The sequence below is a fragment of the Manis javanica genome, chromosome 9 (genome assembly GCF_040802235.1).
Source record: "Manis javanica isolate MJ-LG chromosome 9, MJ_LKY, whole genome shotgun sequence".
NCBI lineage: Eukaryota > Metazoa > Chordata > Mammalia > Pholidota > Manidae > Manis > Manis javanica.
Genome location: NC_133164.1, coordinates 5237437 through 5243209, shown reverse-complemented (window position 1 = coordinate 5243209; position 5773 = coordinate 5237437). Strand labels below are relative to the sequence as shown.

The 5773-nt window shown below is 42.1% G+C and overlaps 1 long non-coding RNA gene across 1 annotated transcript; it reads left to right on the top strand.

Moving 5' to 3' along the window:
• The first annotated feature begins 260 nt into the window (after nt 1–260).
• LOC140843487 (uncharacterized) lies at nt 261–4689 on the top strand. Its single transcript, XR_012121314.1, has 3 exons — nt 261–435; nt 4009–4132; nt 4297–4689. It is a non-coding gene; the product is annotated as an uncharacterized lncRNA (long non-coding RNA).
• The last annotated feature ends 1084 nt before the right edge of the window (nt 4690–5773 follow it).

Genomic DNA, 5773 nt, shown 5'->3' with positions numbered 1-5773 from the left:
ATACAGCAGCACAAGCATGTCCCACTGCCAGAATGTGCGCGTTTCTACCCATTATCAAGAGGGTGTGTAATCCGGGGCAGCACAGGGCATGGGCTGTTCTGCAGCCCCAGGCGCATCCCTTCCAAAACCAACTTCCTGCTCCTCCGAGAGAACACAGCCCCCTCCACGCAGGCAGGATGGTGGGGCAGGATCGGAGGGGAATGTGTCCTGTGGGTAAGGACAGAGGAGCTTGTGTGTGAGCACTCTGTGCACTTAGGGGAAATCGCCAAGCACTTCAGCAGAAATCTTTGAGCAGTACTCAGAGATATAAAAGCAGTATGTCTGGCTAGAATCCTAAATGTTTTGCCTTGTTTTCTTCCCCCTCTTTCTATTTTCTTTTTAAATTAAAGCCCTGAAATGTACTGGAGCTGAAGAAGGCCCTGTCCTCCTGACAAGGTAAGGTGACTTTTTTTGTAGAGAGATGGAGTTGCTGTTAGGATAAGAGAATAGCAGCTAAATTCTTGGGCTCTGTTCCTAATTCTGACTATGGTGATTGCAAATCACCAAGTCTGGGATCCTATAAATATATGCCATAAATGTTGATTCTACTTAGGCTCTACAGGTATGCTAGCTCTTAGCAGAATAGTATTACCATTGTTACAGTGCATGTAAGCCAGTTGTAGTTTCTAAAAAGAAAAATACAGTAGTTAGAAGGAACATCCTTTGAATGGCAGAAATCATGTTTGCCCTGGGAACAGTTGTTCATACAACAATTAACCAGGTCTATAACCACTCATAAACTACTTGCCTAGTACCTTACATGATTAATTTCAAACCTCCATGTTGTATCACAAGAGATAAAATAAGCAAACATTTCTGTTTTTACATTACCAATAGTTATTAATTTATGAATGAGTAAAAAAAATTGAACTATTCTTCTATGCTTAGTAACGCATTTGGGTATGATTTCAATATCCTATATCCACTCCTATTGTTTCGGATTTGAGAAAAGAGGAATATCAACAGATTTCAGTTGGCTTCCTTATTGAAATGAAATGTAATATTCTCAGTAAAATTCTTCGAGTCAATTGATGATTAGCATGTTTTCTTGAAAATCTCTTTTTTTGTACTCACCTTATACTCTTCTCCACTTCCATTTTCTACAAATACTATTTTACGGTATGACTGATAGGTACATCTCGTAAAATATGCACTGACAAAATAACATATTGGGGTTTCTTTTTCAATTAGAAGGCTGTCAAATTAGGACAAGGAGCATGGGAAATACCCCCCACAATGGAAAGGGATACTCCTGGAGTGTCTGATTCATTGACAATTGCTACAGATTCCCCATGGAAGGTTCCTGAAAGTTGAGTCAGTCTAACTTAAAATGACTCATGTAGGTACCTGTTCTCCCGAATTCTACTCCATAGACCTATCATCCCTCTTGCTTGTTAAAATTGCAAGCAATGCTTTCTTCTTAAAAATATGAATTAAAAATCAGCAAAATTTTTAATTAACCTAATAAATTTCCTTCATGATCTGGCCTGCAACTTAATTTTCAAGCATAAGACATTTACTGTATTGAATTCCTTCCACATTGAGTAATTACCTGGTGCTATTTTTAATGAATATCTTACAGTAAATGTGCATATACATTGTAAATGCTGAAAACAATTAGACTTAAATGCATAAGCTGCATTGGGTCTCTGTAACTTTAATCCCTTGAGTGTAAAATGTTCTGTTCCTGACTCTTGTTCTATATCATATTCAGCAAATAGCCTGAAAAGTAGATTTCAATGACTCCTTTTGTAAAAGTCTTTGTATTTTTTGTAAAGAAACAACTTTTAGTGTTTTACTCACTGGTAAAACAAAAAATTGCCAGAGTTAAAGACTACCCTTATTTTTATTTTTAAAGGAATTTTCTTTTCTTACAAATCTGTTGTCATTGTAACTCTAAAGATACAAAAGACAGCTCAGTAATCTATCCAGTTTTCTGACCATGATAACTTCTAAACTTTCACTTTCATTAAGATTAAACAGTAGCCGAGAAAAAAGAGCTCCACAGAAGCCTCTAGAGGGTCATCGTGGCGTAAGGAGCAGCTGCTCCCTGGGTTTCAAAGGGCAGGGCCGACATGTGGCTTAAGGTTGCTGTGAAGAGCTGTAAATAATGATTATGAAGTGCTTGGTAAAAGCTTTTAATGTGACACATGAACGCTCTTTCATGAAAGAACCCTTCAGCAAGGTGCGAGGGGATGCTTGCTGGTGGAGGCGCTGGCCTTCCTTAGTAATAACCGTGCTCAGGAACACCTCAGAGCTGCTCTTGGGGTATTAGGCCATCTTGCCAGATCTGCTGCCTCCAAATATGGGAAAGATAGTCTTCACTGCCTCTTCCAAAGCTTGGCTTTTGACAGAGAACGGTAGTGTGAGTAGTTGCTCCCTGACAGCCTGCTGAGGGAATCGAGACCATAGAAACCACAGGAGGTGAGAAAGGAGAGGGCCTCTCCTGCTGGCCTAGGACTGGAGGCACCAGCCCATACCAATACTGTCCGGCTCCCAAGCTGCACACCGCACACCTTTGCATGGACGCCCTTCCACTGTCCATTCATTTCTTGTTAGTTTGATTTTCACTTACGTATTTCTTGGTTTCGACATAAACTTATTCCTCTAAATCTCATGAAATGCCTGTCGGTAATGCCATATCCCTCTTGTAAAGTTAGCAGACATGCATTCTCAAACCTATAAATGACTCTCTTCAGACTGGCATTTCATCTGAAAAACATTCCCTTTAATCAACAATTTAGTCATTTATACCTATCAAAATGACCTTTTTTTAATTATATGCAGCCAACTTTTAGGCTCACTTTTATTTAATATTCTAGATTTCATCCCACTGGTAAGGTATTTAATAAAGCCACTGTTCCTACACCCTCATAGCAATTTATATAAAGCAAACATAATTTGTTCCCTGGTATATTGTACATGTTAGTGATGATATATGTCATAAAATTTAAATAGTCTATCCACCCATACCCCTGATGACATTTATACCTCAGGTTCCCTGTTTTTACTGCATACAGTTTTCTCTATAAAATCCTCTTCACCTAGTAGTATGCATTTTATCTAAACTCTCCCCTATTTGGGTCAGTCTGCAATTAAAATTCTCATGTAGGGACTGAAGGCAGAGAGGGAGGACTTGAAGGAGGAACATGGATATATGCTCCCCTGCAGACAGAATGTTTTTATCACCTGGAACATGTTTCATACACATGTACCCACCACAGAGATTTTGGCATGCTCCCCCTTTTGATGGAACCGTTATTTATTTAGCATCTTCTAGAATCCAGGCTTTGCCTCCGTGCAGGTAGAATCATTGGCAGACATGGGAGCTGCTGAGAAGCATATGTTCTGATAGACTCAGGAGGGGACTTCATGAGACGGAGCCTGCTCAACAACATTTACTTTTATTTCAGTGTTTCTCAATCAGTTATTCAACCTTTCTGAAATTTATTTTTCCTAAAAGATGCCTTCCTCTAAGAGCTGGGATAAATCATTTAATTGCTGGATAAATAATTAATTGCTGGGTTTTAGCTGTTTTTTTTTTTTTTTGTCTATATGTATAACCAAGCAGTTGACTTGTGAGGAGGCATTCAAACAGGTACTATGTGGAATTTTATCTGCCAAACACTTTTTTATACAAGGGTAATTCTTCTTCATCACTATCTTCAACACATGATGGCTAAATCATCAACATGCCAAAAACCACACGATGGTAGCAAAAATGGTAAGATAATAGCTTTCCAAGTGCCGGGCATCAGCACACCGTTTGGGCAGGAAGTGACGCCGCCTCCTTGGGTCCCCACAGTTACACTTCCGCACGTGTCCAAGTGCTCTGAACACTCACTTGGTACACTTTTCCATGTACATTAAATAATGAGCTGTATTTCAACCAGCTCTATAAAAATTAAAAGACAGTGACCACCGAGTACAGGTAAGGATTTACAGAAACAGAATCCCCCCTTCGAACAGGCAGCAGTAGTGGTATGGCAGCCAGTCTGGACAGCAGTTTGGCAACATGGAGGGCGTGTGGAAATGTGCGTGACCAATGGACACATGTGATCTCATCTCTAGGGAAACACACCTGTGCAGTGAGGTAAGCCCAAGGGTCTTTACTGTGAAATGGATTGGAATCAAAAGGGAATAGCCCAAATCATAAATGAACATTTGTGGGGGGACTGTCTACCTAAACCGTAGTGTGCACACATGTTACTCTTAAGGGTTTGAATTAAACAACTATATGTGTGTGTTTCGTCCCAGCAAATGAAGAAAGCTAGTGTCAGGATGACCCAGAAGATATGACATGGAAGCCTTTGTAAAGCACTATTGTCGCTGTTTGTGGTCATTGACACATAGGAAGGCTGTTGGGAGGATTCACAGCAGACTCAGGCTGGCTGTTGTTTTGTTCGTGAACAGGAGAAAGGGGAACAAGGCTTCAGTGGGGGCTCCAGGGAGTGCTGATATCGTCCACACAGTGCATTGTCTCTCTCTCTCTTCTCTTCAGAGAGTTAATGTGTCTTTCTTTTTTCGTTGTTGCCACCTTTTTCCCCCAACAGCATTAATACATACCTTTCCCATGCAGTTTTTAAATAATATATTATTGTATATCAACTGTATTTCAATAAAAATCAAGCAAACTATGCCCAGTACAAAGTGAGCACAAAATAACAATAAATATTATATATGAAAAAAAATTATGTGTATATATATATATGTGTAGAAAAAAGACACTAGCAGAAAATATTACAAAATATTAAACAATTTTACATGTGGGAACTTTTCTGCATTTTACATTTTTCTCCAAATGGAAAAAAAAATCAGTTCTAGAAGGAAGCTACCGATGGTCTGGTTTCTGTGTCACATTCCCACGCACACATGTGCCTCTACACGCATTGTGCCCTCCACTCTTTGTCAGCTGTGAGGTTTGAGCACATCATTTAACCTCCCATGACCTCAGGAGCCTCCTGAGCGTAATGCCACCTACCCCCGCCCAGCCCCCAAGAACGAGGGCTGCACCAGCTGGTCCCTTCAGATGCTGTCCACCTCATCACCATGATTCCAGCACTGTCTGCTTGTCCAGAGACAAAAGTCATGCATGTCACTCAACCTCATTCAGTTGCCACTCAACTCTGCAACCTGTGCCCTGCACAGAGAGCCTGGAAGGGCAGCCCTGGTCTCCAGTGGCTCAGTGGCTGCTGCACAGACCCCTAAGGGAGCCTCCCCTGCCAGGGAACAAGAAGGAAAGCCTTCTCTGCCAGGCAGGCGGGCAGACCGTGGAAAGGGGACAGTGGAGGGAAGGCCAGCGCCAGGGAGGGAGGGCCCAGGAGAGGGCAAAGCAAAAACAAAGAACAGCTGGGACCAGCAGAAAGGCAGACTTCAGGAAGTGGAGAGGACAAGCCAGGGAAAACACAGTTTTGCAGCCGACATTCCAGTAAGCATGTCATCTGGGTGTGGACATGCAGGGTGGAATAAAGACGGGCACAGCTACTCACATCTGAGCAGAAGAGACAAGGGCCGTCCAAAAGGCTTGAATTGTCCCAAACGCAAGTGCCTGCCTGCTCTGTGCATCTTGGTGTGCGGATGCCACCCACTCTCCAGGTAAACCTCAGCCAGCGCCCCCACCATCTGCCTCCTTCATTTCACTCCAGCACCCTGCCTTCAGCTTCAGAGGGCAAAAGACGACCCGCTTGACCTGGGCAGCCTAAGCCACAGTTTAATTCCAGTCAGGGGAGTTCGT